This window comes from Euprymna scolopes, chromosome 21 (genome assembly GCF_053919585.1).
Source record: "Euprymna scolopes isolate OS-2025 chromosome 21, ASM5391958v1, whole genome shotgun sequence".
In the NCBI taxonomy this organism is placed as follows: domain Eukaryota; kingdom Metazoa; phylum Mollusca; class Cephalopoda; order Sepiida; family Sepiolidae; genus Euprymna; species Euprymna scolopes.
The window spans coordinates 47,626,519-47,638,866 of NC_136502.1; positions in this window are offsets into that span (position 1 = coordinate 47,626,519).

Sequence of the window (12,348 nt, forward strand, 5' to 3'; positions counted from 1 at the left end):
TTGGTTTTCTGAATGACAAATTAACAAAGAAACAATCGCACGAGAAATGCGTCCTATTTTGTTTGTTTATTCATTTATTAGGCATTCTGAACAACCAAACAAAAACGTGACCAAAAAAAAAAAATATATATAGTAAATGAGTAAACGTATCCAATAGGTGACCCCAATCGGAGTTGCGAGATTATAATAAGTATTTGAAGCTAAATCTTCCCGAAAAAAAAAATTGATAACTGTTGCCAAATTTTCACAAACAAAAAAGCGAAATTCATAAAAAAAAAAAAAAAACTGTGTGCGTATTGTGTGCTTATGTTTTAAATGTTTTAAACCGACGCATTTCATATATTGAAGAGTTTCACTCCTAAATATTTGCGTATTTTATTAAGAAAAAACAGAACAAGAAAAAAAAACAAAAAAAAAACAGAACTAAATAAAAAAAAGAAAAATACGGAAGTTTATTTGTTAATTATTTTATCTTTCCCGTGCGATTTGACGGCATTTATAGGTTTTTCGGATCTTCTGAAAATGAATATCACACGTAAAACTGTCGCCGATAAACAGTTTAACGTTATACTCTCCTACAGCAAGCCAAACAACGCACGTGCATGCCCATGTGTTGTTTTGCAGAGACAATTTTACATGTTATTTGTTTTCAGAATACCCGAAAAAACCTGTAAATGCCGTCAAATTAAGGTGAATTTGAAAAGTGGAAAGAAACAACAAATTTACCTTTTTTTTTTTTTTGAACATTTGAACATTTTCTTTATTAATGCTATAAAAAAAACAACAAAAAAAAACTAGCCTAGATGCCCGGCGTTGCCCGGGTGTTTGAAGGTGTGCAAAAAAGAAAAAAAAAAAAGAGTGGTAGTAGGCAGGCTCGAACCCGTACTGCGAAGGAGGAAAAGAATGTGCCCCCCCCAAAAAGTGACGTCTTTGCTGTTGTGTCCATCGCCAAACCAGAAGTGGCGAAGGTTTCAATTAAGGCTAGTCAATCGAAAAGAGGAGATGACTTTCGAAAATATCGGCAAAAAAACTGACTCCGCTTTGTAGAAAAGTGCTCAGTTGAGTGTGAAGTAATTAATGTTTTTAGCCAATCTGTCGCCTCTGTCAAAAGTTTTAGGCAGACATACATACATACATACATGATATGATGGCAGCAACTCGTTCTCGAGTATTGCCATTACTTAATATATTCTGGCTCAACAGACGCAAACATGAGCGTAACTAGCAGCACGTGCCAGACGGTCACCTCTATGAACCTTCTATAGTCCAGCACATCCACTGATGACCGGGTCAAAACTGTAGTGCCCCGAACACCTACCAGACCAGACCAGACCCTGGAAGTTCCAGAGCCTTTATTACCATTCACGCCCATATCTGCATCAGTCCTCATTGAATGTCCGTTTGCCGTTTCAGGCTACAGCCAACCTTTTTGTTATCGAGATACACACTGATTGCAAAGTGTGTATTCCATTGCATATCAAGTAATGCCTGTGCTTGAAGCTTTTTATAGTGAGGAAAGACTTTGCACTGAGACAATCCCACTCCCTAAATAACTGCCACATTGAACCAAAAAGAAGAGCAAGTCAACATCATTGGAAGCAGCAGTCGCCGCAGGTTCTATATCAGGGTTTCCTTCTCCTAGAGAGGTTGCCTTCACCACGGCATACAGGAGCCTTCTCCACCCACCATGCCATTTGATCCATGACTGGGACTTAGGTTGCTTGGCACCAGAGCATACTCCACATGCCAGTGGGTCATGTATGCCGCAGCTGACAGGGCTTAAGCTCCTCTGGAGGTTTCTGTCAGGGTTACCTCACCTTTGGTTAAAAGAACCTTGGTCCACAAGGCAGTAGAGGTCCAGTTATACAGCGCAGGACACTCGCCGTTCATCAGAGCCCCGTCTGTGTGGCAGTGGTCATGACGTGCACGTGGGGTTGATTTGTCTGAGAGAAGCACAGTATGATGCTAAGACATCTGTGTGCTTTTAACACACATCCACACCTTGACCACCACATACATACATACATACATACATGATGATGATTGCAACGTCTTGTCAGACGAGTGCCACTCCTTCAGACACTTAAAGTCCATGAGCCCGAAAATGACTTCCATTGCCACAGAACTATTTTTATAGACAAATGCCTGAGGGAGTATCTATACACAGATGATGTTACAGAGTCTTAGCTTTGTATGACAGCTAAGTCTCCCTCTCGGTTCAAGATGTTGAGATCCAGCAACAAGCAAGAGCAAGATAGCCAGCAACAAGTTAAACTGCAGACCAGCTTAATGCGGGTACTGGTCTCCCGCTTTATGGTTTTTTAAATCAGAGATTTGCTTCTCCTAGAAAGGTTGCCTTCACCACGGCTTACAGGAGTCCTCTCCACCCCAGCACACACATACATACACACAAACACACATGGTGCTAGTTGGCCGTTGACCCCAAAAAAGGGTTCATTTGCCCTTTGGAAGGTCTTGTTTTTAATCCTTCAGGGTGACTAGCCAAACAAGTCTGGTGGGGGAACCAGTTTAGTCACCGGTGACCCGACCATGAGGCAGGTAGTACTGGGTTACATGGTATGAGTAGCATATGACATGACCTGACTATAACATAACATACATACATACATACATACATTTAAACAGACCGGTGAGATTTATATTATAGACTAGCCTGGGTGCCAGGTGTAGGTGTGTGTTGAGCAAAAAAAAAAAAAAAGTTGTAGTGAGCAGGCAGGCTCGAACCCATGTCGCGAAGGCGGAAAAGAAAATGGTGGCGTGTATAAGGTGTTGGTTGAGCAAAAAAAAAAATAAAAAGGAAAATTGTGAGCGCAAAAAAAAAAAGTGGTAGTAGGCAGGCAGGCTGGTAGACTCAAACCCGTATCACGAAGGAGAAAAAGAAAGTGAAAAAAAAAAATTACGTGTTGGCTATTGTGCCCATCGCCAAACCGGAAGTGACATAGGTTTAAATTAAGGCTAGACAATCGTAAAGAGGCAATGACTTTCGAAAGTATTGGCGAAAAAAGCGACTCTTTCCTGTAGAAAAATGCCCAGTTGAGGGTGAAGGAATTAATGTTTTTGGCCATTTTTCGATATTTGTCTGAAGGGTTGATACTGATTTCGTGAAAATCCGTTGCCTCTGTCAAAAGTTTTTGCGAGACATACAAACAAACATACATGCATACATTTAAACAGATTTTTGCCCTTTATATTATAGATGACTATATTGAAGGTGTTAACTCTGGACTAAATTGAAGGGGTTGGATCCCAAATATTTGTGTCTTTCTATTATCATTCCAAAAAAAAAAAAAAAAATACGGAAGTTTATTTAATGGAATAAAATGAACTTACTTTTCGACGACAATTTTATTGTGTTTATTTCAAATATATTTTGTCAATTTGCAGTTCCTTCCACCATCACATTCATTTAAAAAAAAATTTTTTTATTATATTTTCACCCCAAACAAGGCACATTGCCACTTTGATGTAGGGGGTTACTATCAGGGACATAAGCTACAGGGGTACTATGTGAGGAGTTGGGCAGCAAGATGTCGGTTCACGTTACACTTAAACTTCTGCATGTCAGTACAGTTGGGGAAGCAGAGACCCGGAAGGGAATTTCAAAGTCTAGGGGTTCTAGGGAAGAAACTACTGGAATAGAAGGCTCTTTTACATCTAGGGATCTCTACTGTGAAGGGGTGGGATTTAGCTGCTTGTCGGAGGTATTTACGTCGAGGGGGTACAAGTGCTTGCAGTTCGTCAGAGCATTCACCGTTAAAGTACTTGTAGAACAGGCAGAGGGATGCTACATTTCGTCGATGGGACAGAAGCTGAAGTTTAAATGACAGTTCAGAACCTATCAGGTTGGCGATTCTCTTTTGAACCTTGTCTAGGAGCGAGAGACTAGTAGCAGATGCACCAGCCAAATATGACAACAATACTCCATACATGGGCGAATGGTGGCCTTATAGAGGTACAGGATACTTTCGGGCATTAGTAGCTTTCTAGCATGGTAAAGAGAACCTACCTTCTTCGCAGCGGTCCTGGCAATACTCTCGATGTAATTGTTCCAATTCATGTTTTCTGTGAACGTTAGGCCGAGGAGTTTAAAAGATGTACTTTCAGATAAAGAGTCATTGGCCATTGCTATTGGTGGTAGAGAAGGTTTCTTGTAATTATTGAAGGAAATGAGTTTAGTCTTGGCAGTATTGAATGTGACCATCCATTTATGTCCCCATTCCACTACAGATTGGAGGTCATCCTCTAGTTCTTCTGCCGTTTCTTTAGATATGTGTTCATTTGTTTTCCTGTCGTGTCTGTTATAGAGCGTGGTGTCATCAGTATATATACCCATCTTGCATACAATTTTGTCAGGGAGGTTATTTATGAATATTAGGAATAATAGAGGTCCAAGGATAGACCCTTGAGGCACTCCTGTATTTATATCATATTGTTTAGATGTATGACCGTCGAGGACAACCTGGATTTTTCTCTTATCTAAGAAGGATTTAATTATGTTAAGTATTCTTCCAGTGATACTGTATGATCTGATTTTCCTGAGAAGACCTTCATGCCATACCCTGTCAAAAGCCTTAGATATATCTAGAACTACCGCTCTACCCTCCCCCGCTTTGTCCAGTGAATGGTATATACGTTCAGAGATTACAGTTAGGATGTCTGCTGTGGAATACGCTTGCCTAAATCCATATTGTTGGTCAGTCAGAAGTTTAGCATCTGTAAGGTGATGGGCTAGAGCTTGGTTAATTATAGTCTCAAATATTTTGTCAAAAATTGGGAGGAGGCTAATGGGTCGAAAATTTACTGGGTCAATTCTTTCAACAGAATTCTTAAAAACTGGTACCACAGAAGCAGTCTTCATCTTTTTTCTATGTAATAATGCCATGCTTTCTGCTCTTCCCCCAAAAGAGTTTGTCTGCATTGACCGATAATAACCGTTGCAATTTGCATGGTAAATTAAATTACAGATTTCACATGTCTTAGAATTGGTCATTAACCGACACTTGGCAAGCCATTGAAGCATTTTGAAATTGTCAGACAGCTTCTTGCTAAGTTGTGACACCATCATTTCTTCATTCTCCATGAATTCGTTGTCATATACATCATTTACAAAAGTTGTAAGAGTCATTATGATAAGGATTGCGGTTCTGAGTAGGTATGCGTGCTGCTTTGTAAGTGGTTATTAGGGTTAGCAATAGGATTAGTTCCATATTTTGCTATTTTTTAGCAAAAATAATTTTGAATAAAATAAAAATAATTAATGCAAAATATTTTTTCAAATAAACTTACGTTTATTTTTTTTTCCCCAGAAAAATCGTAATAAAAAAGACGCAATTATTTGGAAGCTAAACTCCTCAATATGTAAATATATATGAAATGTCTAGAAGTGTAAGCCATTTTGAGTTTTAGATGGTTCGCTGTTACACACAAGTCCTGGGAGGTGACTTGTTTGTAGTAGACAGTTCCACAGAACAAAATATTCTTACCGTGTCGAAACCCGGGAAAAGAACATGTGAAATTGCTCCAGAAAAGGTTTAATATTTATGAAGCAATTCTGGTTTCTGATTGGTTGGTAGCAGAACGTGAATTAATTTGATTCGTCAGTTCTTAGCGGCATCGTTTATAAATAGAATCGTCCGACTGTGTGGGATCATACCCCATTAGTGTTCCAAAATATTGCAACATCCTCCCTATTTTTTATAATGGGGAAGTCCCTCGTGTTTGTTCTGCTCAAAAATAAATATATATTTTTATATTTACTTAGACATAACAAAAATTAGAAATCATTTGGATCTTAGAATTTTAGCATTTAAAAAGACGCCATTTTTAATTGTGTTCAAATGTCAAAAAGGAAAATTACAAAGATTTTTTTTTTTTTCTTTCTAAGCAAAAGTATTAGTTACGCATTAGTAGGTTAAAGTGTTAATACAAATCTTTCTGCGGTAAAAAAAAAAAAAAAACAAATTTAAGCAGAATGCATATATTTGGTTCAACTTGCTTCGCATATATGGAGAAAAAGAGTAAATTGAATATTAAAGCCGACTGAGGTATATTTCTTGGGTACGATAAAAACAGTCCAGCCAATTTAATATTTTTTCCCGAAAAAATAAAATAAAATAAAAAGAATCCGGTGTGTAAAATTCACAGACACGTTTAATTGTAAAGACGAAAACCCGTCATATGAAGAGGATGGAGTTATATTACCTCAAATAATTAGAACAAACGAAAAAATAAAAATGACGGGTTTTCATCTTTACAATTAAACGTGTCTGTGAATTTTACACACCGGATTCTGGTAGCAGAGGTCCGTGGATCAAAACTACGCTCTGCTACCAGAATCCGGTGTGTAAAATTCACGGACACGTTTAATTGTAAAGACGAAAACCTGTCATTTTTATTTTTTCGTTTGTTCTAATTATTTGAGGTAATATAATTCCATCCTCTTCATATGATGGGTTTTCGTCTTTAGATTTTTTTCGTAGATATCCCAGAAATTTAACTTGCCACAATTCGAATTTTGATTCGGATCCATCAAAATAAAGACGCACGCTGGGCGCATAACCTCTAGAAGTGTAAGCCATTTTGAGTTTCAGAACAGTTTCAGATAGTTTGCTGTTACACACAAGTCCTGGGAGATGACTTGTTTATAGTAGACAGTTCCACAGAACAAAATATTCTTACCGTGTCGAAACCCGGGAAAAGAACATGTGAAATTGCTCCAGAAAAGGTTTAATATTTATGAAGCAATTCTGGTTTCTGATTGGTTGGTAGCAGAACGTGAATTAATTTGATTTGTCAGTTCTTAGCAGCATCGTTTATAAATAGAATCGTCCGACTGTGTGGGATCATACCCCATTAGTCTTCCAAAATATTGCAACAAAATGCGTCGGTTTAAACCATCACCAATCTTTACAAGGGCACAAAAAATAACAATAATGACATGAAAAATCGATAAATATTTATAAATTTATGCACACATTCTTTGTTTTTACAATTTGGCTTTTTTGTCTGTAAAAATGTTGTTGGCATCCTTCCATCTAAATAGACGATGGAGAATGCACTTGAAGGTTGTCATGAGTGGTGGCAGCTGTTGCTGTGACTGAGCAGACCGATGCGGGAACAACAAATTCTGTTGCACTTCCCATAGGGATACCCTCTGTTATGCTCTGCCAATGCTGCTGCTGATGCTGTCCTTTTGCGGCTGCCTCTCTTCTCCTCCTACTGTTCATTTCTTCTCTCCTCGCTCAGCTGGACACACTTCTTGAATTTGACCCTCCAGGAGTCACGGTCTGCAGCATAGGATTCGAGGTCAACAGGGTTGATGCTGCCAGATTTTAAGTCCCTTTTACACACATCCTTAAATCTGAGGAGTGGTCTATCAATTGGTGTGCTGCTGGCTGAGAGCTCACCATACAGGATATCTTTGGGGATTCAACCATCCTACATGTGAACAACGTGCCCTAGATGTCTCTGGGAGAGGAGGAAAAACATGCTTGGAAGATTTGCTTTGGCAAGAACGTCTTTGTTCAGAACGCGGTCCTGCCATGTAATGCTTAAGATTTTTCTTAGATTACGCAGATGAAAGGCATTTAGTCGCACTGCAGCAGAGTAAGATGCTGAGGACGTAGGCTTGATATATCCCCCTCTTTGTGTTTATGGTTAGCATGTTGTTATTCCACGCTCTCTTAGTCAGGTGGGTCATAGCTGTTGCTGCTTTCTCGATGCAGGTGTTTAGCTCAGCATCCAGTGAGAGATTGTTGGAAATAATGGGGCCTAGATAGGTAAAGTCATTCACCACCTCCAGTGTGTGATCACCAATGGATATGCAGGGGACGTTGCTGACATCTTGAGCCATGACATTTGTTTTCTTGAGACTTATTGTCAGACCAAACTTGTTGCAAGCATGGGCGAGGCGGTCAATGAGTTATTGGAGGGCTTCCTCAGAATGGGCCGCTAATGCTGCATCATCTATAAATAGCATTTCCCTGATGTGGGACATGCGAACTTTAGTTTTGGCACGTAGACAGGCCAGGTTGAAAAGGCTTCTATCTTCTTTTGTGCGAATACAGATGCCAACTTCAGTTTCATGAAAAGCGTATAGTAGCAGAAGTGAGAAAAATATGCCAAAAAGAGTTGAGGCAAGAACACAGCCCTGTTTCACACCACTGAGGATGGGAAAAGATTCCAAAAGTGATTCATTGAATTTGACGGAGCTCTTCATGTCTTCATGAAAAGAGGTTATCATTCTCAGGAGTTTGGGGGGGGGGACATCCTATTTTTTGTAGTAGCACGAAGAGGCCGCTCCTGCTAACCAGGTCAAATGCCTTTGTGAGATCAATAAAAGCGAGGTACAGTGGTTTCCTCTCAGCATTTATCATATAGTTGTCGTAAGGAGAATACCATGTCAACAGTTGACCTTTCTGCTCTAAAACCACATTGCACCTCTGGGTAAACTCTCTCTGCAAGTGACTGGAGTCTTTTCAATGCAACACAAGCGCAGACTTTTGCGACAACAATGAGCAGAGATGTCGCGGCAATTATTACAATCACCGCGATCACCTTTATTTTTGTAAAGTGTTGTAATGTGGGCGTCGTGCATGTCTTGCAGAACCGAACCCTCCTTCGACCACTGGAGCAGAAGTTGATAGAGATGATCAAGAACTGTATTTTTGCCAACCTTGATGATTGCAAGTGGAATGGCATCACCACCTGGAGCTTTACCGCTAGCAAGGGTGTCAATGGCTTCAGTGAGTTCGTCATGTCTTGTAGAACCCAACTCTGAGTGTTCCGCAAGACATGAGATTATCCAGCTCGTCCATGGCTGGCAGGGGTGGGATACCTTCAATTGCTACATTAGTGATGATATTCTCATGTGAGTATAGCTGCTGATAGTATTCAGCCCATCTCTCCATTTGTTTTCTGCAGTTTTTGATGATGTTGCCTGATTCTGACTTCAATGGTTTAGTCTTAACTATACTTGGGCTAAAGGCCACCTTCAGTCTCGCATACATCCCACAAACGTTCCAGCAGTTAGCAGAAAGTTGGATGTTGCTACATAGGTTCAGCCAGTATTTGTTGGTGCATCGTTTGGCAGTCTTCTGGGCATCACTTTTAGTCTTCCTGAGTGCAGCAAGTGTCTTCTCGGAAGGGTCTCTTTTATACTCAAGCAGCGCAACTTGGATAAGTGGCTCTAGTCCAGTGATTCCCACTTCAAACCAATTTGGATTCTTCTTCTCCTGCCTACCAAAGGTATCCATAACAGAGTTGTAGATGGCCTCACAAATGTGTCCCCATCTCTCTTCCGCTGTATTTGTTGGACAGTCTTTTAAGGTTTCCTGGAGTGAGCATGCAAAGCGTGCGCATGCATTGGGAAAGGAGGTGAAGGCGATATTTATGCGGGATCATCCTTTTTGCTTGGCAGTGTGGATTTTCTTAGGTTTGATACCGACTTTAGCTGCAACTAGCATGTGGTCAGTATAACAGTCTGTACTGTGGTAACTGTGACTATTCTGATGCAATTCAGCAAGTTTCTTCTGGTTATGATGAGATCCAGTTAGTGCCAAAGACGGTATCGGGGGTGCTGCCAGGACACTCTGTGATATGACTTTGTTCGGAAGAATGTGTTTGTGATGCATAAGTCATTGAATGTACACAGCTCGAGGAGTCTCTGTCCATTTTCGTTCATCTTGCTGATCCCAAAGTGACTCATGCAACGAGGCCAGGAGTCCTGGTCAGTTCCGATATGGGCATTGAAATCACCAAGGAGGTATAGTTTATCTGAGACAGTAATTGTCTTTATGGTACTCTCCAGCTCCTCATAGAACTCGTTCTTTACCTCAGCACTAGAGTTGAGAGTTGGAGCGTAGATACTCAGGATATTCACTGGGCCTGATTTGCTGGAGAGACGCATAGGGGGGATTCTTGGCGTGCCTTTCGATGGAAGTTCAACTGCGGACAGTAGGCTGTTCTTCACTGCCAGTCCAACACCGTGTAAGCATGGCTCCTCTGGTTTCTTGCCTTGCCAGAAAAATAAGTAATCCTGTTCTCTGATGTTGCCACTTTCTGTGAGTCTTGTCTCTTGCAGGGCTGCAATATCAATGTTGAGCCTAATTTAACTCTTGGTTTATGATAGCTGTCTTTCTTGCGTCATCAATTTGCTGGAGATCATTTGAGAGACCAGCACACATGATCCTGACATCTCAAGTTACCAGTCTCAGTGCTGGTGGCTTTAAAAATTTCGAAAATTTGGTTTTGACAAGTGCACAGTTTCTGATCTGTTTTTCGGATTTTGTCCTAGCTCTAGTCATGCAATGAAGTAAACAAACTGTGGTGAATCAGCATCTAATTGACCGGGGTCTGCTTGGCTTAAGGCAGGCGATGGCTGTCTAGTCGGGATTTCGATGATCCTTCTCACTGTCAAAGACAACCCGTAGCATCCAAGCTTATGCCAATATGCTCAAGACTTATAACTCGTAATTGCTGTCTCCTGTGTTGTTTCTGTCGCTGGAGCAGCAGCAATGAAGTGATCTCTCTAGGGCACAAGCAGGGCAAAGTGTATGGAGGTCCTAATCTGCCCAGTACTTAAGATCCCCCCCCCTCTCTCGACCTCACTGGTGTGTTCCAAACTAAAGCAGAGCAGTACGTTTGGCACCAGTTTGGTTGCAGGAGTTACCAGAGTCAGTTTCAGGGCTCCACTCCTGATTTGATAGGTTTACTTCCCTACACTTGGCTGTTGGATCATTAATTTCATTCGCCTTCTAACTGTTGACTATTTGCAGCAGTTCCTCTGCCTAAATTAGTGGTGTAGTGTAAACATTACCCCCCTCACGTGGTTTAGCCCGCCAGCTGAAGCGGTGTACCGGGGTGTGACGCTTGGAGTCAGCATGTGAGAGATTAGGAAATGGATGGGGTCCAGTGGCATTCATCTGCCCTAACAGGTAGGACACAGCATGGCAAGCTGCCAAAGGTACTACCCCTATCCAGCGCCCCCTACACCCCTTGTAAAAATGTGGCTACAGTTATCAATTTGGTCTTTCTTAGCCTTTTTTTTGGGGGGGGGGGGAAATTTGGCTTCAAATATTTAGTATAGTTTGGCAACTCAATTAGGGTCAACTATTGAACATGTTTACCAATAAATGTTATTAATACCAAAGGCAAGATCAGTTACTCTTCTACCTACCTAAATAAGTTTTTTGTTTAACTTATTTTGAAGCTTTTATTTAATTTGAAACAAGTAGTGCCGAGTCTTGATTTAAAAAAAAAAATAGCGAAAAAAAAAATGTCTTAATATAAAAAAAACAAACTTGCCTGCGCCAAATTTAAATGCGATATTCGTTTTCAGCATACCTGAAAACCTCCAAAAGTCATCATTTTAAAGGTGATTGTTAAGATGGAAAGAAAGTAAAAATTAACAGAAAACATTATGTGCTTATGTATATCATGGCGAAATTAGTATGAATTCAAAATTTATGAAAAATGATTCTGTAGAAAAATCAAATTATCGAGTTTTATCGTACGTTTAAATGTGGAAGAGTTGTACAATCAATTCAGTATGGCAAATAAAGGAAATAACCCCTGACTTAATTCTACAAATCAATGGTCCGCTATTTTAAAACCAGAACGTAATCATGGATGAATTTTTTTGTCAAAAATATATTGAGCATATTTTTCTACTGGATTATTTTTGTAATTTTTTAGATTTATACTAATTTCGCCATGATATGTATGTAATAATGTTTTCACCTGAAATGCGTTCGTTTAAAAGATCACTGCTGTAAACAAGTATAAAAAAAATCGGTTAAGGAGGCAGAGAAGATTTCAAACACACAGGATATAAAGATATGGAACATTTGTAACTAATAATCATTATTTAAAATGAAAATATTTAATTTATTATTGAAAATTAAAATTGATTTTAAATAAATTTTTTTAGCTAAATTATTCTATAAATTATCATACATGCTCATTAACTTGTCTTTCAAGTTTCATTTTTTTAAAATTAATTCCAGTGCCCACTGATGTCCAGCTACCCGTTCCCAATGCCCACCAATGTCTAGCTATCCGTTCCAGTGCCCGTCAATGTTCAGCTACCTGTTCCAGTGCCCACTGACAGCCGATTACCACCAGTTCCAGTGCCTATCGATGTCTAATACCCCATCGGTGTCTCGCTACCCTTTCCAGCATCAGATCCCATCTACATGACCCGAACCAACCAGACAGGTCATCCGACCTTTGGGAGGCACGAATGTCTCACTCCAAATAATCCTGATTCATGATCCCCATTGCCATACGATTTACTGTTTTCTCTTGGTAAATAAAACACGATTCTAA